Here is a 27436-nt window from a genome sequence, read left to right as displayed (position 1 = left end):
CAAGGTTTCTCTTGAAGAGGGTTAGCAAGGAGCTCTGCCTAATGTAGACTGGAATCTTGTTCCATAGCATGGGAAGTCTCCGGGACAGGAATCTATCCCTCCAGCATGTCCTATTTATTGTTGTGGTGAGGTTTAGATCCCTGGAGCATGTGGCTCGAGGGGATATAGTTTTCTTTAGGTGGAGCATGTCCATCAAGTCTGGGTTGGACATGGCCTTGTATGTCAGGCAGAGATCATCTTTGAGTAGGCGGTATGAAACCGAGTACAGATGACATTTCTTCATTTGAGCCACATAGGGCATCTCCTTGAGGCCAGTGATCCTTTTGGTGAGGTACTTCTGTGGTCTTTCCAGTTGTTGCATGTGTCTTGTAAAGTACAGCCCAAATGGGGCATTGTACTCTATGATGGGTCTGATGAGTGATGCATAGAGGGGCCCAATGACATTTTTCGATCTGGATGCAAACCCTTTTGTGATTAGGTGGGCCACATAGAAGGATTTTCTAACCACTTTGGCAATGTGATTATCAAAGGAGAGGTTACTATCTACTTGGGTCCCCAGATTCCTTATTTTGTCTTCCATATTTAGGGGACAACCACCTATGTGGTAGTTTCTGGGTACTTTGTTTTTTCCAAAGGGAATGACTATGCACTTTTTGACATTTAGCTTGAGGCCATGGTTTTCACACCAGGTAGCTGTCTCAGTGAGACCCTTTTGGAGGATCTCTGTGTCAGCCGGAGAGTCAATTATAGCCTCTAGTTTGCAGTTGTCTGTGAACTTGGTCAGCCATAGTCCTCCTATGCTTGCCTGTACCTCTGAGAAGTATATGCCGAATAGGAGGGGTCCTAGGACTGAGCCCTGGGGAATGGCACTTGTAACCGGTTTAGAGTTAGACTTAGCTCCTGCAACTCTTACCATGTGGGTTCTGTCTATGAGTCAGTTGGCAACCCATCTCGTGACGTAGGGGTTTATGTTCAGGCTGGTAAGCTTGTCTATAATACCTGAGTGGGGAACGATGTCGAAGGCCTTTGCGAGGATTAGGTAAGCTGTGTGGACCACCTTTCCCTCGCCTCTAGCCTTGGTAACTGTCTCAAAGAAGTCCACCAGGTTTAGGAGGCATGATCTGCCCTTAACAAAGCTGAACTGGGTATGGTCCAGTGTTTGGAGGTTTCCAATGTCTCTGTTAATGAGATCCATGATGATGCACTCCATAGCTTTGCAGACCAAGCTAGTCAGGCTTATAGGGTGATAGTTCCCGGGGTCTGTTGTGGCACCACCTTTGTAGAGTGGAATAACCGTTGCTGTGTGCCACTCTGTGGGCACGTAGCCTGTGGAGAGGCTGAGTTTAAACATTGTGTTTAAGTGAGGGGTTAGTTTATCTTTGAGCTCGTGTAGGACACAGCCTGGGACACTGTCCGGTCCCATTGATGCTGTGTTTTTGGCTTTGGAGAGGGCTGTTTTAACCTGAGTGTCTGTGATTTCAGGGGCACTACATTCTTCTGATATAGTTATGGGCCCTTTTGGGGGTGAAGTTTGCAATGACCCTGTCTGCCAGGATGTTGGCTATATCGGTCGGTTCAGTGTATTTTGTGCCATTCTGCACTAACTCTGAGCAGATCTGAGAATTGCCACTTAGATTATTGACATAGCTAAAGAATGTCTAGTGGTGATCTTTGGAGTCCATGGCAATTTTTCTTTCGAAGCTAGCCTTGGATGATTTTATGAGGGAATGTAGTTTCTTGCTGGTACTGATCAGGGATGTCTTCCCTTCTTGGGATTTTACTCTTTTCTGTACTAGTTTCCTCCTTCTATTGTATGGCTTGTTTATGGCAGGAACAAGTTTCCTTTTCTTGGAAGAGTGAGTCTTGGTTTTGTTTGGGATAGCACAATCCATGCATTCTTGTAGGTGCCTGTAGAGTGCATTAGTAAAGGATTTTGCAGCTTGGACAGCATTATCCTTTTGCATGGGGCTTTGAAACTTCCCACCTTGGTCTTATGTAATGTGAAGTTTGCTTTTGAAAAGTTTTTCACGGTGGTTTCTTTGACCGGGGATGGTGGCGGAATGTGGATATCCAGAGTGATTAGTTTATGGTCAAATCTAACCAGCAAGGGGTTGACCTCCGGTGTGGAACACCATTCGCCCATGTTGGTGATGACCAGCTCCAATATGTCGTCACCTCTGGTGGGGGTGTTGACCAGTTGATCCAGGGCGTTTGAGTTTATAAATTCTAGGAAATGTTGGGCAAGAGAGTTTGTACTTGAGTAGTTCTCTCAGTTAATTTTGGGTAATTGAAATCACCCAATATCAAGGTGTTTGGTAGGACCTTTATGTTTCCCAGTGTTTCCAGGAATGCAGAGTGGTGGTCCTGGGACATGGTGGGTGATCTGTAGCAAGCTATAATTTGAATAACAGTTTTGCCCGTTGTTAGTTGCATGTGGATGATCTCTGAAGCATTGTGCTGTGCCACTAACTTGGAGGTGTGGGTATCCTTGATGAATATGGATACTCCCCCGCCTTTTGTATTTCAGTCCAGGTTTTGTGGCCAAAATGTATGGTATGAGTTGTAGCCTGGTAGTGCTGGGGTGCTCTCTGGAGCCTTAAACCAGGTTTCTGTTACTGCACATATATCAATTTTCTCCATACTGAGGAGTGCCTAGAGTGCATGCATTTTGAGATTTAGACTTCTGGCATTGAGTAGCATTACCCTCAGTTTTTTGTTACTTGTGCTATTTACGGCAGTGGGTTTGTCTTTTGAGCCTTGCTTAAAAAAGGCACTATGGGGGTGGCAAGAGCCTTGGTCAGTATTCAAAAGCCTAAGGGTGACAGGTGTAAGCTGTCTCTAGCGAAGCAGAGTGACTTGTTGAGCATGTCATCCCAGGCTGACAGACACTGGTTCCCCTTTGAATGACACAAGAAGCTTAGCCAATTGTTGAAATTGATAATTTTTTTCTCTATACCATGGTATCATTCTTGGTGAGGGCAGGATGCTACTCAGGGTCAGGGTTATACCGGCCTGGGCTACATGATCAGAGAGCTCCTCCATGTCTCTTTTCATGTAGTCCAGGGAGGTATGGCTAAGGTCAGTCACACCAACATGGACGATGACAGAGTCATATTTGTACTTGTTCTGGAGAGACCTGAGTGCTTGTGTTATGTGGCAGATCCTGGCACCTGAAAGTCAGCTAACAGCAACCTTCTCCTTGTTCAGCCTAGTGAGTGGGACGTCAGTGTGCCTGACTATAGAGTCACCTATTAGTAGTGTGTTGGGTATGTTATTTTGCCTTAAGGGCTGTGATTGTGTGGCACACTGGTTTTGTGAAGTATGTGTTTCGTGGTTTGTGTTGCGGGCTGGAGGTTGCTTGGATGTCTGCTTGTGAGGTCTCTGTTGCTTTTAAAGATTTTTATTTAGAGCCCCCGAGTATGTTTTCATGTATTTATGTGTGTTTTTTGCCAGTGCTGGTTTCATAGGTCTATGTGAGACTGGTGGTGTGATGCAAGTAATTCCCTTCTCCTTCTGACTGCCTGATCCAGTCTTGGGTTGACAGAGTTAAGCCTCCAGTTTAGCTGTATAATTGCATCTCTCGCATGTATTAGTGTTTGGTGGAAGGAGGAGAGGGTTGTCTGTGTACATGAGGCAATTGTAATATTGCCTCAAAATGCCCAGATTCACCAGTTGGACCGGAGAGTACACCTGAAACTGCCTTTTGGACATGCCCGGATAGGTACAGTGAACTGTCTTACTGATTGGCTGGTAAGGTTGAATAGAGACCCTTGTCCTTCTCTACAGTATAGGGGGGTCTAGTGCTAAGGTTTATTAGTGCTTGCTATGAGTTTTGAGCAAGTGCCGGTATGAGAAGTGAATGGTGTAAATGGCTCTATACCTGCACCACCCCTGGTTAAACTGGTACTGAAAAATGGCTCTATACCTACACTATCCTTGGTTAAACTGGGGCAGATAAATAGCTCTATACCTGCACTACCCCTGCTTAAAGTGATACTGATAATGTCTCTGGATGTGCAGCACCCCTGGTTAAAATGGTAGTGATAAATGGCTCTCTACCTGCACCACCCCGTTTTAAACTGGTACTGATAAATGGCTCTATATCTGCACCACCCCTGGTTAAACTGGTACTGATAATGTCTCTGCTCCTGCACCACTCCATTTTAAAGTGGTACTGATAAATGGCTCTATACCTGCACCACCCATGGCTAAACTGGTAGTAATATATGGCTCTGTAACTGCACTGCCCCTGGTTAAAGTTGTACTGATAAATGGAGCTACACCTGCACCACCCCTGGTTAAACTGGCGCAGAGAAATTGCTCCATACCTGCACCATCCCTGGCTAAACTGTTGCAGATAAATGACTCTGCACCTGCACCACCCCTGGTTAAACTGGTACTGATAAATTGCTCTATACCTGCACCGCTCCTGGTTAAACTGGTAGAGATAAATTGCTCTATACCTGCTACCCCCGATGTTAAACTGGTACTGATAATACATTGCACCTGCACCACTCCTGGTTAAAGTGGTACTGAGAAAATGACTCTATACCTGCACCACCCTTGTTAAACTGGTACTAAGTGGCTCTATACCTGCACCACCCCCGGCTAAAGTAGTACTAATAAATGGCTGTATACCTGCACCACCCCTGGTAAAGTGGTACTGATAAATGTCTCAATACCTACACCACCCCTGGTTAAACTGGTACTGATAATGGCTCGCCACCTGCACCACCACTGACAAAAGTAGTACTGATAAATGGATCTATACCTGCATCACCCCTGATTAAACAGGTACTGATAAATGGCTCTATACCTGCACCACCACTTGTTAATGTATTGATAAATGGATCCATACCTGCACCACCCCTGGTTAGACTGGTACTAATAAATGGCTCTATACCTGCACCACTCCTAGTTAAACTGGTACTGATAAATGGTTCTCTGCCTCCACCACCCCTGGTTAAACTGGTACAGATGAATGGCTCTACATTTACACCACTCCTGTTTAAACTGTTGTGGATAAATGGCTCTATACCTGCACCACCCCTGGCTAAAGTGTTACTGCTAAATGGCTCTATACCTGCACCACCCCTGGCTAAAGTGGTACTGATTAATGGGTTTATACCTGCACCACTCCTGGTTAAACTGGTACTGATAAACGTCTCTATAACTGCACCACCCCTGGTGAATGTGATAGTGATACATGGCTCTATACCTGCACCACCCCTGGTTAGACAGGTACTGATAAATGGCTGTATATCTGCACCACTCCTGGTTAAACTGGCACTGGTAAATGGCTCTATACCTGCACTACCCCTGGTTAACCTGGTTCAGATAAATGGCTCTACACCTGGACCATGCCTGGTTAAACTGGTACTGATAAATGGCTCTACACCTGACCCACCCCTGGTAAAACCGGCACCAATAAATGGCTCTCTATCTGCACCACACTTGGTAAAACTGTTACATATAAATGGCTTTGCACCTGCACCACCCCTGGTTAAACTAGTACAGATAAATGGCTCTGTACCTGCACCACCCCTGAATAAACTGGTACAGATAAATGGCTGTATACCTGCAGCACCCCTGGTTAAACTGGTACTGATAAATGGATCTATACCTGCACTACCACTGGTTAAACTGATACTGATAAATGGCTCTATACCTGCAGCACCCCTGGTTAAACTGCTACAAATAAATGGCTCTATACCTTTACCATACCTGGTTAAAATGGTAAACATAAATGGCTCTGTATCTACACCACCCCTGGTTAAACTGGTACAGATGAATGGCTCTACATTTACACCACTCCTGTTTAAACTGTTGTGGATAAATGGCTCTATACCTGCACCACCCCTGGCTAAAGTGTTACTGCTAAATGGCTCTATACCTGCACCACCCCTGGCTAAAGTGGTACTGATTAATGGGTTTATACCTGCACCACTCCTGGTTAAACTGGTACTGATAAACGTCTCTATAACTGTACCACCCCTGGTGAATGTGATAGTGATACATGGCTCTATACCTGCACCACCCCTGGTTAGACAGGTACTGATAAATGGCTGTATATCTGCACCACTCCTGGTTAAACTGGCACTGGTAAATGGCTCTATACCTGAACTACCCCTGGTTAACCTGGTTCAGATAAATGGCTCTACACCTGGACCATGCCTGGTTAAACTGGTACTGATAAATGGCTCTACACCTGACCCACCCCTGGTAAAACCGGCACCAATAAATGGCTCTCTATCTGCACCACACTTGGTAAAACTGTTACATATAAATGGCTTTGCACCTGCACCACCCTGGTTAAACTAGTACAGATAAATGGCTCTGTACCTGCACCACCCCTGAATAAACTGGTACAGATAAATGGCTGTATACCTGCAGCACCCCTGGTTAAACTGGTACTGATAAATGGATCTATACCTGCACTACCACTGGTTAAACTGATACTGATAAATGGCTCTATACCTGCAGCACCCCTGGTTAAACTGCTACAAATAAATGGCTCTATACCTTTACCATCCCTGGTTAAAATGGTAAACATAAATGGCTCTGTATCTACACCACCCCTGGTTAAACTGGTACTGATAAATGGCTCTGTACCTGCACCACTCCTTGCTTAAACTGGTACTGATAAATGGCTCTATACCTGCACCATCAGTGGTTAGACTGATACTGATAAATGGCTCTGTACCTGCACCAGCCGGGTTAAACTGGTACAGGTAAATTGCTCTGCACCTACACCACCCCTGGTTAACTGGTACTGTTAAATGGCACTATACCTGTGTGATGCCCGTGTACTGGCCTGGCATTTAAGGAGCCTCAGTCTTCACCACTAACACCAGTGAGCGGCGTCCATATAGGAACAGGATAATAAATACACACACAGTAAAGTACAATTTCCCTTAAGAGCACACAGGGATCACAGTCAGTCTGGTGCTGGTTTCTTCCTTTCTCTCCAGGTCCCCAATAAGACTCCCCACTGGCACAGCTATAGGGTCCAGATCTCAGCCTAGTGGGCAGGCTAAAACCTCCAGCACCCTCTGTGTCCAACCAGTGCTTCATGTCCCTACCCAAGTAGCTGACACACACACACACACACACACACACACACACACACACACACACACACACACACACACACACACACTTTGAGAAAAGAGTTTATACAACCACACAGACACTCCTGGGGAATGCTGGCACAGGTTCTCCAGCTGTGCCCTTTTTACCCAGACTATACCGTAGAAATCACTACCACCACCCAGCTAATATTTATCAGCTACTCAAAGGCCCTTATGAAAGGGTGTTCAATTATACTGTGCAGTATTATTATCCAAATGGTAGGTGCGACTGAGCAGTCAAGACTTATTTGGAGTGACTTGGTACAGTATCACTGTATACATGCAGTGTCCTCTTAGAGCTTAAATTATCTCTACACAAAATAGCTACAGTTGAAAGGTTTAAAAATATTTAATAATAAATAATAAAAACACAAGACAATACTTCTGACTACACAGTGCTAGTCAAGAGTTCAGAGATCACAGAGAAATACTTAAAATAATGCAGTAGAAAAGTTCTGACATCACATAAAAACAGACTAGTCTAATCGTTCTATTTCCTAGCTATATTTCTATTTTTTTTTATAAAAATATCTAGCTATATCTAAGAGAAAATACAGTTCTAAAATCCTACTTACATATAAACACAGGCAGTGCTGGTGATCTTGGATGTTCTCAAGACAAATGCACAAATGCTGTCATTCTTTCTGTCCTTAAATTGATAACATAGTACCACTGATTCTTTGCAGATTACATCATTTCTTTCTGGTTCCCAGGCTAACTGATTCTCAGAGGTTAATAACCCTTTTGATCTTGTAGCTGGTCAGGAACCAGAGCAATAAAAGTAATTATACATGCAAATTCTAGCCATTAACTCTAGCCTCAAAATAATAGGCAAAATGCCTTTGTATAGACATATCGACTCTGCGTTTTGACATCATAGAATTGACTTATCAGCTTTGTTACAGCAGAGTGCACTGTTGTTACATTTTTGCAGTTCCACATTTAACACCATTGTTTTCCCATTTAAAAGATCACACCTGTGGCTTATATTAATATTTACAAATGACAGAATTATTTACAAAATTCTATCTAGCTAGGCTGGCAGTCTTCACCTGTCTTCACAACCTGCACCACCCCTGGTTAAACTGGTACAGCTAAATGGCTGTATACCCACTCCCCCCAGGTTAAACTGGTACTGATAATGCATTGCAACTGTACCACTCCTGGTTAAAGTGGTACTGATAAATGACTCTATACCTGCACCATCTCATGTTAAACTGGTACTGATAAATGGCTCTATACCTGCACCATCCCTGGCTAAAGTAGTACTGATAAATGGCTCTATACCTACACCACCCCTGGTTAAACTGGTACTGATAATGGCTCTCCACTTGCACCACCACTGGCTAAGGTAGTACTGATAAATGGCTCTATACCTGCACCACCACTGCTTTATGTTTTATTGAAAATTGGCTTCATACCTGCACCACCCCTGGTTAGACTGGTACTGATAAATGGCTCTATACCTGCACCACTCCTGGTTAAACTGGTGCAGATAAATGGCTCTATACATCCACCACCCCTGGCTAAACTGATACTGATAATGGCTCTGCATCTGCACAACCTTTTCATAAAGTGCTACTAATAAATCACTCTGTACCTGCAACACCCCTGATTTAACTGGTAGAGATAAATGTCTCTGTACCTGCACCACCCCTGGTTAAACTGGTACAGATAAATGGCTCTAAACCTGTAGAACCCTGGTTAAACTGGTACAGATAAATGGCTCTCTACCTGCAACACCCCTTGTGAAACTGAAACTGATAAAAACCTCTATACCTGCACCCCCCCCTGGCTCATCTGGTACTGATAAAAGGCTCTATACCTGCACCATCCCTGATTAGAGTGGTACTGATAAATGGCTCTGTATCTGCACTACCCCTGTTTAGACTGGTACTGATAAATGGCTCTATACCTGCAGCACCCCTGGTTAAACTGCTACAGATAAATGGCTTTGTACCTGCACTACCTCAGACTAAACTGGTACTGATAAATGGCTCTACACCTGCAACACCTTTGATTAAACTGGTACTGATATATAAGTTCATAGGTTCATAGGTAGGTACTAGGCTATCTGCTCAAAGGCATTTATAAGCCTAGCAGGAATGTGTTGGCTTTCGCCACCCCCTTAGGTTAGTTCCCTGTGCCTCTGTCCAGCAGAGCCATTGAAGTGATCCCTGGAGTAAATGTTCTATTTCCCATCCACTCGTCAAGGTTTCTCTTGAAGAGGGTTAGCAAGGAGCTCTCTCTAATGTAGATTGGAATCTTGTTCCAGAGCATGGGAAGTCTCTGGGACAAGAATCTATCCCTCCAGCACATCCTATTTATTGTTGTGGTGAGTTTTAGATCCCTGGAGCGTGTGGCTCGAGGGGATATAGTTTTCTTTAGGTGGAGCATGTCCATCAATTCTGGGTTGGACATGGCCTTGTATGTCAGGCAGAGATCATCTCTGAGTAGGCAGTATGCAACCGAGTACAGCTGGAGTTTCTTCAGTCGAGCTGCATAGGGCATCTGCTTGAGGCCAGTGATCCTCTTGGTGAGGTACTTCTGTGGTCTTTCCAGTTGTTGCATGTAAGGTACAACCCAAATGGGGCATTGTACTCTATGATGGGTCTGATGAGTGATGCATAGAGGGACTCAATGACCTCTTTCGATCTGAATGCAGTCCCTTTTGTGATTAGGTGGGCCACATAGAAGGATTTTCTAACCACTTTGGCAATGTGATTATCAAAGGAGAGGTTACTATCTACTTGGGTCCCCAGATCCCTTATTATGTCTTCCATATTTAGGAGGCTAACACCTATGTGGTAGTTTGTGGGTACTTTGTTTTTTCCAAAGGGGATGACTATGCCCTTTTTGGCATTTAGCTTGAGGCCATGGTTTTGACACCAGGTAGCTGTCTCAGTGAGACCCTTTTGGAGGATGTCTGTGTCATCCGGAGAGTCAGTTATAGCCCCTAGTTTGCAGTTGTTTGCGAACTTGGTCAGCTGTAGTCCTCCTGTGCTTGCCTGTACCTCTGACAAGTATATGCCAAACAGGAGGGGTCCGAGGACTGAGCCCTGGTGAATGCCACGTGTAACCAGTTTAGAGTCAGACCTAGCTCCTGCAACTCCTACCATGTGGGTTCTGTCTGTGAGTCAGTTGGAAACCCATCCCATGACGTAGGGGTTTATGTTCAGGCTGGTGAGCTTGTCTATAATACCTGAGTGGGGAATGGTGTCGAAGTCCTTTGCGAGGTCTAGGTTAGCTGTGTGGACCACCTTTCCCTCGTCTATAGCCTTGGTAACTGTCTTAAAGAAGTCCACCAGGTTTAGGAGGCATGACCTGCTCTTAACAAAGCCAAACTGGGTAGGGTCCAGTGTTTGGAGGTTTCCAATGTCTCTGTTAATGAGATTCATGATGATGCGCTCCATAGCTTTGCAGACCAAGCTAGTCAGGCTTATAGGGAGATAGTTCCCAGGTCTGTTGTGGCTCCATCTTTGTGGAGTGGAATAACTGTTGCTGTGCGACACTCTGTGGGCACATAGCCTGTTGAGAGACTGAGTTTAAATAGCGTGTTTAGGTGAGGGGTTAGTTCATCTTTGAGCTCGTGTAGGACGAAGCCTGGGACACAGTCCAGTCCCATTGATGCTGTGTTTTTGGCTTTGGAGAGGGCTGTTTTAACCTGAGTGTCTGTGATTTCAAGGGCACTACATTCTTCTGGTATAGTTATGGGCCCTTTTGGGGTGAGAGGGGGGGTGCAGTTTGCACTGAACCTGTCTGCCAGGATGTTGGCTATATCAGTCGGTTCAGTGTATTTTGTGCCATTCTGCACTAACTGCGAGCAGATCTGAGAATTGCCACTTAGATTCTTGACATAGCTAAAGAATGCCTTGTGCTTATCCTTGGAGTCCATGGCAATTTTTGTTTTGAAGCTAGCCTTGGATGATTTTATGAGGGAAAGTAGTTTTTTGCTGATACTGATCAGAGATGTCTTCCATTTTTGGGATTTTACTCTTTTCTGTACTAGTTTCCTCCTTCTATTGTATACCTTGTTTATGGCAGGCGTCCACCAGACAGGTTTCCTTTTCTTGGAAGAGTGAGTCTTGGTTTTGTTTGGGATAGCACGATCCATGCATTTTTGCAAGTGCCCGTAGAGTGCATTAGTAAAGGATCTTGCAGTTTGGACAGTGTTATCCTTTTGCATGGGGGCTTTAAAACTTCCCACCTCGGTCTTAAGTAATGTGAAGTTTGCTTTTGAAAAGTTTTTCACTGTGGTTTCTTTGACCGGGGGTAATGGCGGAATGTGGATATCCATAGTGATTAGTTTATGGTCAAATCTAACCAGCGAGGGGTTGACCTCCGGTGTGGAACACCGGTCGCCCATGTTGGTGATGACCAGCTCCAGTATGTTGTCACCTCTGGTGGGGGAGTTGACCAGTTGATCCAAGGCGTTTGAGTTTATAAATTCTAGGAAATGTTGGGCAAGGGAGTTTGTACTTGAGTAGTTCTCCCAGTTAATGTTTGAGTAACTGAAATCACCCAATATCAGGGTGTTTGGTAGGTGCTTTATGTTTCCCAGTGTTTCCAGGAATGCGGAGTGGTTGTCCTGGGACTTGGTGGGTGATCTGTAGCAAGTATAATTTGAATAGCAGTTTTGCCCGTTGTTAGATGCACGTGGATGATCTCTGAAGCATCGTGCTGTGCCATTAACCTGGAGGTGTGGGTATCCTTGATGAATATCCTTTTGTATTTCGGTCCTGGTTTTGTAGCCGAAATGTATGGTATGAGTTGTGGCCTGGTAGTGCTGGGGTGCTCTCTGGAGCCTTAAACCAGGTTTCTGTTACTGCACATATATTGATTTTCTCCATACTGAGGAGTGCTTTGAGTGCATGCATTTTGAGGTTTAGACTTCTGCCATTGAGTAGCGTTACCCTCAGTTTTTTGTTACTTGTGCTATTTACAGCAGTGGGTTTGTCTTTTGAGCCTTGCCTAAAAAAGGCACTATGGGGGTGGCAAGAGCCTTGGCCAGTATTTGAAAGCCTAATGGTGACAGGTGCAAGCTGTCTCTAGCGAAGCAGCGTGGCTTGTCGAGCATGTAATCCCAGGCTGACAGACACTGGATCCCCTTTGAATGACACCAGAAGCTTAGCCAATTGTTGAAATTGATAATTTTTTCTATGTGCCGTGGTATCATTCTTGGTGAGGGCAGGATGCTACTCAGGGTCAGGGTCATACCGGCCTGGGCTACATGATCAGAGAGCTCCTCCATGTGTCTTTTCATGTAGTCCAGGGAGGTATGGCTCAGGTCATTCACACCAACATGGACGATGACAGTGTCATATTTGTACTTGTTCTGGAGTGACCTGAGTGCTTGTGTTATGTGGCAGATCCTGGCACCTGAAAGGCAGCTAACAGTAACCTTCTCCTTGTTCAGCCTAGTGAGTGGGACATCAGTGTGCCTGACTATAGAGTCACCTATTACTAGTGTGTTGGGTGTGTTATTTTGCCTTAAGGGCTGTGATTGTGTGGCACACTGGTTTTGTGAAGTATGTATTTCATGGTTTATGTTGGGGGGTGGAGGTTGCTTGGATGTCTGCTTTGGAGGTCTCTGTTGCTTTTGCAGATTTTTATTTAGAGCCTCCGAGTATGTTTTCATGTATTTATGTGTGTTTTTTGCCGGTGCTGGTTTCATAGGTCTGTGTGAGACTGGTGGTGTGATGCAAGTAATTCCCTTCTCCTCTTGACTGCCTGGTCCAGTCTTGGGTTGAGAGAGTTAAGCCTCCAGTTTGGCTGTATAATTGCATCTCTCGCATGTATTAGTGTTTGGTGGAAGGAGAAGAGGGTTGCCTGTGTACATGAGGCAATTGTAACATTTCCTCAAAATGCCCAGATTCACCAGTTGGACTGGAGAGTACACCTGAAACTGCTCTTGGGACATGCCTTGATAGGTACAGTGAACTGTTTTACTGATTGGCTGGTAAGGTCGAATAAGAGACCCTTGTCCTTCTCTACAGTATAGGGGGGTCTAGTGCTAAGGTTTATTAGTGCTTGCTATGAGTTTTGAGCAAGTGCCGGTATGAGAAGTGAATGGTGTAAATGGCTGTATACCTGCACCACCCCTGGTTAAACTGGTACTGAAAAATGGCTCTATACCTGCACTACCCTTGGTTAAATTGGGGCAGATATTAAACTGGTACTGATATTGTCTCTGGATGTGCAGCACCCCTGGTTAAAGTGGTAGTGATAAATGGCTCTCTACCTGCACCACCCCTTGTTAAACTGGTACTGACAAATGGCTCTATACCTGCACCAACCCTGGTTAAACTGGCACTGGTAATGTCTCTGCTCATGCATCACTCTTTTTTAAAGTGGTACTGATAAATGGCTCTATACCTGCACCACCCCTGTTTAAACTGGTAGTGATATATGGCTCTGTACCATGCACTTCCCCTGGTTAAAGTTGTACTGATAAATGGAGCTACATCTGCACCACCCTGGTTAAACTGGTACACAGAAATGGCTCTATACCTGCACCACCCCTGGTTAGACTGGTACTAATAAATGGCTTTATAGTTGCACCACCCCTGGTTAAACTGATACAGAGAAATTGCTCCATACCTGCCCCACCCCTGGCTAAACTGGTGCAGATAAATGACTCTGCACCTGCACCACCCTGGTTAAATTGGTACTGATAAATGGCTCTCTACCTGCACTGCCTCTGGTTAAACTGGTAGAGATAAATGGCTCTATACCTGCTCCCCCTGAGGTTAAACTGGTACTGATAATAGTGGTACTGAGAAAATGGCTCTATACCTACACCACCCCTGGTAAACTGGTACTGATAAATGGCTCAATACCTGCACCACCCCTGGTTAAACTGGTACTGATAATGGCTCTCCACCTGCACCACCACTGACAAAAGTAGTACTGATAAATGGTTCTATACCTGCATCACCCCTGATTAAACTGGTACTGATAAGTGGCTCTATACCTGCATCACACCTTGTTAATGTATTGATAAATGGATCCATACCTGCACCACCCATGGTTAGACTGGTACTAATAAATGGCTCTATACCTGCTCCACTCCTAGTTAAACTGGTACTGATAAATGGCTCAATACCTCCACCACCCCTAGTTAAACTGGTACAGATGAATGGCTCTACACCTACACCACTCCTGTTTAAACTGTTGCTGATAAATGGCTCTATACCTGCACCACTCTTGGTTAAACTGGTACTGATAAACGTCTCTATAACTGCACCACCCCTGGTGAATGTGATAGTGATACATGGCTATATACCTGCACCACCCTTGTTAGACAGGTACTTATAAATGTCTCTATACCTGCACCACTCCTGGTTAAACTGGTACTGATAAATGGCTCTATACCTGCACTACCCCTGGTTAACCTGGTTCAGATAAATGGCTCTACACCTGGACCATGCCTGGTTAAACTGGTACTGATAAATGGCTCTACAGCTGAACCACCCCTGGTTAAACTGGTACTGATAAATGGCTCTCTATCTGCACCACAGCTGGTAAAACTGGTACATATAAATGGATTTTCACCTGCACCACCCCCGGTTAAACTAGTACAGATACATTTCTCTATACCTACACCACCCCTGGTTAAACCAGTACAGATAAATGGCTCTCAACCTGCACCACCCTTGGTTAAACTGGTACTGATGAACAGCTCTATACCTGCCCCACCCCTGACTAAACTGGTACTGATAAAAGACTCTATACCCATAGCAACCCTGCTTAGACTGGTACTGATAAATTGCTCTATATTTGCACCACTCCTGGTTAGACTGGTACTAATAAATGGCTCTAAACCTGCACCCCCTGTTAAACTGGTATAAATAAATGGCTCTGCACCTGCACCACCCGTGGTTAAACAGGCCCTGATAAATGGCTCTATACTTGCACCACCCTTGGTTTAACTGATACTCAGAAATGGCTCTATACCTGCACCGTCCCTAGTTAAACTGGTACTGATAAATGGCTGTGTACCTGCACCACTCCAGGTTAAACTGGTGCCTGATAATTGCCTCTATACATGCAGCACACCAGGTTAAGCTGGTACTGATAAATGTCTCTAAACCTGCACTGTTCCTGGTTAAACTGGTACTGATAAATGCCTGTATTCCTGCCCCACACCACGTTAGACTCTACAAATAAAATGCTGTGCACCTAGACCACTCCTAGATAAATTGGTACTGATAAATGTCTCTGTACTTGCACCACTCGTGGTTTAATCTGGTAGTGATAAATGGCTGTATACCTGCACCACCCCTGGTTAAACTGCTACAGATAATACACCTGCACCATCCCTGGTTAAGCTGGTACTGATAAATGACTCTCTACCTGCAACCGTTCTGGTTAAACTGGTACTGATAAGGCTCTGCACCTGCACCACCCCTGGTTAAACTGGTACTGATAAAAGGCTCTATACCTGCACCACCCCTGGGTAAAGTTGTACTGATAAATGGCTCTATACCTGCACCACCCCTGGTTAATGTGTTACTGTTAAACGACTCTATACCTGCACTCCCCCTGGTTACACTGGTACTGATCAGTGGTTCTTTCCTGCACCACCCCTGGTTAGACTGGTATTGATAAATGGCTCTATACCTTCACCACCCCTGGTTAGACTGGTACAAATAAATGGCACCCCTCATTAAACTGGAACTGATAAATGGCTCTATACCTGCACAACCACGGGTTAAACTGGTACAGATAAATGGCTTTATACTTTTACCACCCCTGGTTAAACTGGTGCAGATAAATTCCTGTATACCCGCACCACACGAGGTTAAACTGGTACTGATAAATGTCTCCATACCTGCACCACTCCTGGTTAAACTGGTACTGATAAATGCCTGTATACCTGCCCCACACTGAGTTAGACTCTACAAATAAAATGCTCTGCACCTGGACCACTCCTGGCTAAACTGTATAGTTGCACCACTGCTTATTAATCTGGTAGTGATAAATGGCTATATACCTACACCACCCCTGGTTAAATTGCTACAGATAATACACCTGCACCCCTCCTGGTTAAACGGGTACTGATAAATGGTTCTGTACCTGCACCACTCCAGGTTAAACTGGTGCAGATAATTGCCTCTATACATGCACCACACCAGGTTAAGCTGGTACTTATAAATGTCTCTATACCTGCACCACTCCTGGTAAACTGGTACTGATAAATTTCTGTATTCCTGCCCTACACCGGGTTAGACTCTACAAATAAAATGCTCTGCACTTAGACCACTCCTGGCTAAACTGGTATTGATAAATGTCTCCGTACCTGCACCACTCGTGTTTAATCTGGTAGTGATAAATGGCTGTATACCTGCACCACCCCTTGTTACACTGCTACAGATAATACACCTGCACCACCCCTGGTTAAGCTGGTACTGATAAATGACTGTCTACCTGAAACCCTCCTGTTTAAACTGGTACTGATAAGGCTCTGCACCTGCACCACCCCTGGTTAAACTGGTACTGATAAAAGGCTCTATATCTGCACCACCCCTGGTTAGACTTGTACCGATAAATGGCTCTATACCTGCACCACCTCTGGCTAATGTGTTACTGTTAAACGACTCTATACCTGCACCCCCCCCCCCCCGGTTACACTGGTACTGATAAATGGCTCTTTCCTGCACCACCCCTGGTTAGACTGATATTGATAAATGGCTCTATACCATCACCACCCCTGGTTAGACTGGTACAAATAAATGGCACCCCTCATTAAACTGGAACTGATAAATTGCTCTATACCTGCACAACCACTGGTTAACCTGGTACAAATAAATGGCTTCATACCTTTACTACCCCTGGTTAAACTGGTGCAGATAAATTCCTCTATACCTGCACCACACCAGGTTAAACTGGTACTGATAAATGCCTCTATACCTGTACCACTCCTGGTTAAATTGGTACTGATAAATGTCTGCATACCTGCCCCACACTGGGTTAGACTCTACAAACAAAATGCTCTGCACCTGGACCACTCCTGGCTGTACAGCCTTCTACATAGGCAAGACAGACCGGAGATTGAGAGATCGTATTAGAGAACATTTATATAATATTAAGATGAATATGAGTAATAATGCAGTATCCAAACACATAATGGAAACTTCCATAGAACACAAGTTTAAGTTTATGGTAATTCAGCGCAATCAGGTTACTATTAGACGAGGGGACATCGCTAATAGAACTGAACAAAATGAAATGAAATGGATAATTAGATTTAGGGCTGATCAACCACCAGGGCTGAACGATAGGATTCCTATAAAGCCAGCCCTAAAAGGCAGGAAGCTACAAGGTAGAATTTATAAATTGAAAGCATGGCAGTAGTGTATATCCTATGATTCTATATAAGAATGTAGATTTCATACAAGGGTGTATATTTATTTATGTTTATATGGGATTGATATTAAGTTATATGGATAAATGTGATCAATAGTATATTATACTATATGCCATACGCGTACATGTGCACACATGTAAATGTATTATTTTTAATTTTATACATATCTTAGATATATTTTTATATATGTATATATATTTTTATATATTTTTGTTTGTATGTATTTATAGTACGTAAGCGTAGATATAATATGTGAATTTAGTTTAAAAGATTACCTAAATATCTACGTGGTATTGAAATTTTTAGATGACTATATTTAACTAAATGATTGCTCATGGTATTGAAATTTTTAGATGACTATATTTCTTTAACTAAACGACTGCTCATTAATTAAAGTATGAGGATTGATTAGAGGCTAATTGCTACTGAATGTGTATAAAAAGGTATTGCAAATTGTAAGAGTCAGTGGCCTGAGGAAGCCTACAGGTGAAAGCGCTAGTCTATTTTATGTGTTTTAAATAAAACCTTTATCGTGTCTCTTCAGCTTTATTATTATTATTTGATATAGTAAACTAAGGTGATCCTGAAAATATCAGTGGATTAAGAGAAGTGAGAACAGCCCCTAACTTAATGGAATAGCTGTGCCGAAGGGCTCTCCATTTATGTTGTCAACTGGTAACAGAGACATTGAACTGTTTGTTTACTGAAAAGTGTACTCCTGAACTGTTGGTTAGCTGAAAAGCATGCCGCTTTGTTTGTTGGCTGAATAGCTTATGCAAAGTATTGGTATCTGCCTTTATATTCTCCCTCTCTTTGCTTTATTACTACTTGTGCAGTTCTGTTTTGGGAGAAGTAATCGCGAACAAGTGGTGGTATTGTTTTTTATTACTTTGGTACTGATAAATGTCTGCATACCTGCCCCACACTGGGTTAGACTCTACAAACAAAATGCACTGCACCTGGACCACTCCTGGCTAAACTGTATAGCTGCACCACTCCTGGTTAATCTGGTAGTGATAAACGGCTGTATACCTACACCACCCCTGGTTAAACTGCTACAGATAATACACCTGCACCCCTCCTGGTTAAACTGGTACTGATAAATGGCTCTGCACCTGCACAACCCCTGGATAAACTGGTACTGATAAAAGGCTCTACAACTGCACCACCCCTGGCTAGACTTGTACTGATAAATGGCTGTATACCTGCACCACCCCTGGTTAATGTTTTACTGTTAAACAACTGTATACCTGCACCACACCTGGTTAAACTGGTACAGATAAATGGCTCCATACCTGCATTGTCCCTGGTTAAACTGGTATAGATAAATAGCTCTGAACCTGCACCACCCCTGATTATACTGGTACTGATATATGGCTCTATACCTGCGTAACACCAGTGCACTGGCCAAGCAATCAAGGAGCCTCGATCCTCACCACTAACACCAGTGATGGGTGTCCATATAGGGAAAGGATAATAAATACACACACAGTAAAGTACAATTTCCCTTAAGAGCACACAGAGATGACAGTCTGGGGCTGGTTTCTCCCTTTCTCTCCAGGTCCCCAGTAATGACTCCCCACTGGCACAGGTATAGGGTCCAGATCTCAGCCTAGTGGGCAGGCTAAAACCTCCAGCATCCTCTCTGCTCAACCAGTGCTTCGTATCCCTGCCCAAGTAGCTGACACGCACACACTTTGAGATAAGAGTTTATACAACCACACAGACACTCGTGGGGAAGGCTGTCACAGGTTCTCCAGCTGTGCCCCTTTTACCCAGACTATATGGTAAAAATCACTGCCACCACCCAGCTATTTATCAGCTACTCAAAGGCCCTTATAAAATGGGGTCCAATTATACTGTGCAATATTATTATCCAAATGGTAAGTGCGACTGAACATTCAAGACTTATTTGGAGTGACCTGGTACAGCATCACTGTATACATGCAATGTACTCTTAGAGCTTAAATTCTCTCTACACAAAACAGCCACAGTTGAAAGGTTTAAAAATATTTAATAATAAATAATAAAAATGCAAGGTAGTACTGCTTACTACACAGTGCTTGTCAAGAGTTCAGAGATAGCAGAGAAATACTTAAAATAATACAGTAAAAATATTCTGACATCACAGAAAAATAGACTAGTCTAATCATTCTATTTCCTAGCTATATTTAAGAGAAAACACAGTTCTAAAATCCTACTTACATATAGACACAGGAAGTGCTGGTGATGTTGGATTTTCTCAAGACAAATGCACAAATGCTGCCATTGTTTTTCTATTTAAACTGATAACACAGTAACATTGATTCTTTTCAGATTACATAATTTCTTCTTCTTCCCAGGCTAACAGATTCTCAGAGGTTAATAGCCATTTTGATCTTGCAGCTGATCAGAAATAACAGCAATAAAAGAAGTTGTACATGCAAATTCTAGCCATTAACTCTGGCCTCAAAACAATAGGCAGAATGCCTTTATCCAGACATCTCTGCTCCGATTTTTGACATCAAAGAATTTACTTACCATTTGTTACAGCAGAGTGCACTGTTGTTACATTTTTGCAGTCCCACATTTAACATTATTTTTCCCATTTAAGAGAACAAGCCTGTTGTTTATATTAATATTTACAAATGACAGAATTATCTACAAAATTATATCTGGCTAGGCAGGCAGCCTTTACGTATCTTCACAACCTGCACTACCCCTTGTTAAACTGGTACAGATAAATGGCTCTATACCTGCTCAACCCTAGGTTAAACTGGTACTGATAATGCATTGCACCTGCACCACTCCTGGTTAAAGTGGTACTGATAAATGACTCTATACCTGCACCACCCCTTGTGAAACTGGTACTGATAAATGGCTCTATACCTGCACCACTCCTGGTTAAAGTGGTACTGATAAATGACTCTATACCTGCACCACCGCTTGTTAAACTGGTACTGATAAACGGCTCTCTACCTGCACCACCCTGGCTAAAGTAGTACTGATAAATGGCTCTATACTTGCACCACCCCTGATTAAACTGGAACTGATAAGTGGCTCTATACCTGCACCACCCCTGGTTAATGTTGTATTGATAAATGGCTCCATACCTGCACCACCTCTGGTTAGACTGGTACTGATAATGGCATTCCACTTGCACCACCACTGGCTAAAGTAGTACTGAGAAATGTTTTTCTACCTGCACCACCCCTGGTTAGACTGGTACTGATAAATGGTTCTACACCTGCATCAATCCTGGCTAAACTGGTACTGACAAATGGCTCTATACCTGCACTTCTCCTGGTTAAAATGGTACTGATAATGGCTGTCCACCTGAACCAACACTGGCTAAAGTAGCACTGATAAATGGCTCTGTACTTGCAGCACCCCTGATTAAACTGGTACTGATAAATGACTCTATACCTGCACGACTCCTCGTTAAACTGGTACTGATAAATGGCTCTTTACTTCCACCACCCCTAGTTAAACTGGTACAGATAAATGGCTCTACACCTGCACCACCCCTGTTTAAACAATTACTGGTAAATGGCTCTATACCTGCACCACCCCTGGTTAAACTGGTACTGATAATGGCCCTGAACTTGCACAACCCCTGCTTAAAGTGGTACTAATAAATGGCTCTATACCTGCACCACCCCTGGTTAAACTGGTACTGATAAACGGCTCTATACCTGCACCACCCCTGGTTAATATGGTAGTGATACATGGTTGTATACCTGTACCACCCCTGGTTAGATTGGCACTGATAAATGGCTCTATACATGCACCACTCCTGGTTAAACTGGTACTGATAAATGGCTCTGTACCTGCACTTCCCTTGGTTAAACTGTTGCAGATAAATGGCTCTACACCTGGACCACCCCTGGTTAAACTGGTACTGATAAATGGCTCTCTACCTGCACCACCCCTGGTTAAACTTGTACATATAAATGGCTCTGCACCTGCACTATCCCTGGTTAAACTAGTACATATAAATGGCTCTATACCAACACCACCCCTGGTAAACTGGTACAGATAAATAGCTCTATACCTGCATCACCCCTGGTTAAACTGGTACAGATAAATGACTCTGTACCTGTACCACCCTGGTTAAACTGGTAGAGATAAATGGCTGTGTACCTGCACCACCCCTGGTTAAACTGGTACTGATGAACGGTTCTGTACCTGCACCACCCCTGGCTAAACTGGCTCTATACCTGCAGCCAGCCTGGTTAGACTGGTACTGATAATTAGCTCTATGTCTGAGCCACCCCTGATTAGACTGGTACTGATAATGAGCTCTATACCTGCTCCCCCCCCCCGGTTAAACTGGTACAAATAAATGGTTTTGGATCTGCACCATCTCTGGTTAAACTGGTACTGATAAATGGCTGTATACCTGCATCATTCCTCGTTAAACTGGTGCAAATAAATGCCTCTTTACCTGCACCACAACAGGTGAAAATGATACTGATAAATGTATCTATACCTGCACCACTCCTGGCTAACCTGGTACTGATAAATGGCTGTATACCTGCCCCACACGGGGTTAGACTCTGCAAATAAATGTTTCTTCACCTGGATCACTCCTGGCTAAACTGGTACAGATAAAAGGCTGTGTACCTGTACCACCGCATGTTAGACTTGTACTGATAAATGTCTCTATATTTGCACCACCCTTGATTAAACAGGTACTGATAAATGCTTCTATACCTGCACCTCCCCTGGTTATTGATGTATTGATAAATGGCTCCATACCTGCACCACCCCTTGTTAGACTGGTACTGATAATGCCTCTCCACCTGCACCACCACTGGTTAAAGTAGTACTGATAAAGGGTTCATTACCTACACCACCCCTGGCTAAACTGGTACTGATAAATGTCTCTATACTTGTACCACCCCTTATTAAACTGGTACTGATAAAAGCCTCTATACCTGCACATCCCCTGGTTACTGTTGTCTTGATAAATGGCTCCATACCTGTACCACCCCTGGTTAGACTGGTACTGATAATGCCTCTCCACCTGCACCACCACTGGCATAAGCAGTACTGATAAATGGCTGTATACTTGCACCACCACTGATTATCCTGGTATATATAAATTGATCTATAACTGCACAAACCCTGGTTAGACTGTTACTGATAAATGGCTCTATACCTGCACCACCCTGGCTTAAGTGCTACTGATAAATGGCTCTATACCTGCACCACCCCTGGTTAAATTGGTACTGATAATTGCTCTGCACCTGCACAATCCCTGCATCCCTGCTTAAAGTGGTACTAATAAAGGGCTCTATACCTTCACCACTCCTGGTTAAACTGGTACTGATAAATGGCTCTATACCTGCATCACCAGTGGTTAATGTGGTAGTGATACATGGCTCTATACCTGCACCACCCCTGGTTAGACTGGTACTGATAAATGGCTCTATACCTGCACCACTCATGGTTAAACTGGTACTGATTAATGGCTGTATACCTGCACTACCCCTGGTTAAACTTGTACTGATAAATGGCTCTCTACCTGCACCACCCCTTGTTAAACTGGTACATATAAGTGGCTTTGCACCTGCACCACCCCTGGTTAAACTAGTACAGATAAATGGTTCTATAACTACACCACCCCGGTAAACCAGTACAGATAAATAGCTGTATACCTGCACCACCTCTGGTAAAACTGGTACAGATAAATGGTTCTGTACCTGTACCACCCTGGTTAAACTGGTACAGATAAGTGGCTGTCTACCTGTACAACCCATGGTTAAACTGGTACTGATGAATGGCTCTGTACCTGCACCACCCCTGGCTAAAGTCATACTGATGAAAGGCTCTATACCCGTGGCCACCCTGGTTAGACTGGTACTGATAAATGGCTCTATATCTGCACCACCCCTGATTAGACTCATACTGATAAATGGCTCTGTACCTGCACCCCCAGTTAAACTGGTACAAATAAATGGCTCTGGACCTGCACCACCTCTGGTTAAACTGGTACTGATAAATGGTTCTATACCTGCACCACCCGTGGTTAAACTGATACTCAGAAATGGCTCAATACTTGTACCAACTCTGGTTAAACTGGTACTGATAAATAGCTCTATACCTGCACCACTCCTGGTTAATTTGGTAGTGATAAATGGCTGTATACTTGCAGCATCCCTGAATAAACTGGTACAGATAAATGACTCTAAACCTGCACCACCCCTGGTTAAACTGATACTCAGAAATGGCTCAATACTTGTACCAACTCTGGTTAAACTGGTACTGATAAATGTCTTTATACCTGCACCACTCCTAGTTAAACTGGTACTGATAAATGGCTCTATACCTGCACCACTCCTGGTTAAACTGGTACTAATAAATGGCTCTATACCTGCACTACCCCTGGTTAAACTGGTACAGATAAATGGCTCTACACCTGGACCACCCCTGGTTAAAATGGTACTGATAAATGGCTCTATACCTGCATCACCCCTGATTAAACTGGCACTGATGAACGGCTGTGTACCTGCACCACCCCTGCCTAAACTGGCACTGATAAAAGGCTCTATACCCACAGCCAGCCTGGTTGGACTAGTCCTGATAAATGGCTCTATATCTGAACCACCCCTGATTAGACTGGTACTGATAATTGGCTCTATACCTGCACCCCCAAGTTAAACTGGTACAAATAAATAGCTGTGGACCTGCACCACCTCTGGTTAAACTGGTACTGATAAATGGCTCTATACCTGCATCATCCCTTGTTAAACTGGTGCAGATAAATGGCTCTATACCTGCACCACAACTGGTGAAAATGGTAGTGATAAATGTCTCTATACCTACCCCACACCAGGTTAAACTGGTACTGATAAATGGCTGTATACCTGCCCCACACAGGGTTAGACTTTGCAAATAAATGGTTCTTCACATGGACCACTCCTGGCTAATCTGGTACAGATAAAAGGCTGTGTACCTGTACCACCCCAGGTTAGACTTGTACTGATAAATGTCTCTATACTTGCACCACCCCTGATTAAACTGGTACTGATAAATGCCTCTATACCTGCAGCACCCCTGGTTAATGTTGTATTGATAAATGGCTCCATATCTGCACCATCCCTGGTTAGACTGGTACTGATAATGCCTCTCCACCTGCACTACCACTGGCTAAAGTAGTATTGATAAATGGTTCCATACCTCCACCACCCCTGGCTAAACTGGTACTGATTAATGGCTCTATACCTACACCACCCCTGGTTAAACTGGTACTGATAATGGCTCTCCACCTGACCACCACTGGCTTAAGTAGTATTGACAAATGGCTCTATACTTGCACCACCCCTGATTAACCTGGTACTGATAAATGGCTCTAACTGCACAAACCCTGGTTAGACTGGTACTGATAAATGACTCTATACCTGCACCACTCCTGGTTAAACTGCTACTGATAAATGGCTCCATACTTCTACCACCCCTGTTTAAACTGGTACAGATAAATGGCTCTACACCTGCACCACCCCTGTTTAAACTGTTACTGATAAATGGCTCTATACCTGCACCACCCTGGCTAAAGTGCTACTGATAAATGGCTCTATACATGCAGCTGCACCACCCCTGGTTAAACCGGTACTGATAATTGCTCTACATCTGCACAATCCCTGCTTAAAGTGGTGCTGATAAATGGCTCTATACCTGCTCCACCCCTGGTTAAACTAGTACAGATAAATGGCTGTATACCTGCACCACCCCTGGTAAACCAGTACAGATAAATAGCTCTGTACCTGTACCACCCTGGTTAAATTGGTACAGATAAGTGGCTCTCTACCTGTACAAACCATGGTTAAACTGGTACTGATGAATGGCTCTATACCTGCACCACCCCTGGCTAAACCCGTACTGATGAAAAACTCTGTACCTACAGCCACCCTGGTTAGACTGGCACTGATAAATGGCTCTATATCTGCACCACCCCTGATTAGACTCATAATGATAAATGGCTCTGTACCCCTCCCTCGGTTAAGCTGGTACAAATAAATGGCTCTGGACGTGCACCATCTCTGGTTAAACTGGAACTGATAAATGGCTCTATACCTGCACAACCCCTGGTTAAACTGATACTCAGAAATCGCTCAATACCTGTACCAACACTGGTTAAACTGTTACTGATACATGGCTCTGTACCGGCACCACTCCAGGTTTAACCGGTACTGATAAATTGCTCTATACCTGCACCACCCCTCGTTAATGTAAAGATAAATGGCTCTATACCTGCACAACACCAGGTTAAACTGGTACTGATAAATGTCTCTATACCTGCACAACTGCTGGTTAAACTGGTACTGATAAATGACTGTATCACTGCCCCACACCGGGTTAGACTTTACAAATAAATGGTTCTGCTCCTGGACCACTCCTGGCTAAACTGGTACTGATAAATGGCTCTATATCTACACCACTCCTGGTTAATCTGGTAGTGATACATGGCTGTATACCTGCAGCACCCCTGGATAAACTGGTACAGATAAATGGCTCTAAACCTGCACCACCCCTGGGTAAACTACTACTGATAAATGACTCTCTATCTGCACCCCTCCTGCTTAAACTGGTACTGATAAATGGCCCTGCATCTGCACCACCCCTGGTTAAACTGGTACTAATAAATGGCTCTATACCTGCACCAGCCCTGATTAAACTGGTACTAATAAATGGGTCTATACCTGCACCACCCTTGCTTAAACTGGTACTGAAAATGGCTCTATACCTGCACCACCCCTGGATAAACTGATATTGATAAATGACTCTACACCTGCACCACCCCTGGTTAGAGTGGTGCAAATAAATGGCTCTCTACCTGCACCACCCCTGGTTAAACTGGTACTGATAAATGGCTGTATTCCTGCACCACCCCTAGTTAAAATGGTACAGATAAATGGATCTATACCTGCACCACCCCTGGTTAAACTGAAACAGATAAATGGCTCTGCACCTGCACGTCCCCTGGTTAAACAGATATTGATAAATGGTTCTATACCACCCCCACCCCTGCTTAAACTGGTACTGATAATGCCTTGCACCTGCAACACCCTGGTTAAAGCAGTACTGATAAATGGCTCTATACCTGCACCACCTCTGGTTAAACTTATACTCAGAAATGGCTCTATACCTGCACCTCCCCTGGTTAAACTGGTACTGATAAATGGCTCTCTACCTGCACCACTCCAGGTTAAACTGGTAGCGATAAATTGCTCTATACCTGCACCACCCCTGGTTAAACTGGTGCAGATAAATGCTTCAGTACCTGCACCACACCAGGTTAAACTGGTACTGATAAATGTCTCTATACCTGCACAACTCCTGGTTAAACTGGTACTGATAAGTGGCTGTATACCTGCCCCACACTGGGTTAGACTCTACAAATAAAATGCTTTGCACCTTGACCACTCCTGGTTAAACAGGTACTGATAAAAGGCTCTGTACCTGCACTACCCCAGGTTAGACTGGTACTGATAAATGTCTCTATACCTGCACCACTCCTGGTTAATCTGGTAGTGAAAAATGGCTGTATACCTGCACCACTCCTGGTTAAACTGGTACAGATACATGGTTCTACACCCTCACCACCCCTGGTTAAACTGGTACTGATAAATGACTCTCTACCTGCACTCCTCCTTGTTAACCTGGTACTGATAAATGGCTCTGCACCTGCACCACCCCTGTTTAAACTGGTACTGATAAAAGACTCTATACCTGCACCACCCCTGGTTAGACTTGTACTGATAAATTGCTCTATACCTGCACCACCCCTGGCTAATGTGTTACTGATAACCGACTCTATACCTGCACCACTATTGGTTAGACTTGTCCTGATGAATGGCTCTATACATGCACCACCCCTGGTTAGACTGATATTAATAAATAGCTCTATAACTGCACCACGCCTGGTTAGACTGGTAAAAATAAATGGCTGTGC

The 27436-nt window shown here is 44.0% G+C and overlaps 1 protein-coding gene across 3 annotated transcripts in view; it reads left to right on the top strand.

Annotated features, from left to right (window-relative positions):
- Positions 1-27436, top strand: part of ACTR3B (actin related protein 3B) — a 1280959-nt gene that overhangs the window by 289222 nt on the left and 964301 nt on the right. The gene's annotated exons all lie outside the window — the stretch shown is intronic.

The sequence above is a fragment of the Protopterus annectens genome, chromosome 3.part1 (assembly GCF_019279795.1).
Source record: "Protopterus annectens isolate FY-2018-M chromosome 3.part1, PAN1.0, whole genome shotgun sequence".
NCBI lineage: Eukaryota > Metazoa > Chordata > Ceratodontiformes > Protopteridae > Protopterus > Protopterus annectens.
Note: the sequence above shows the minus strand (reverse complement) of the source record. Positions and strands in the feature narration are given on the sequence as shown.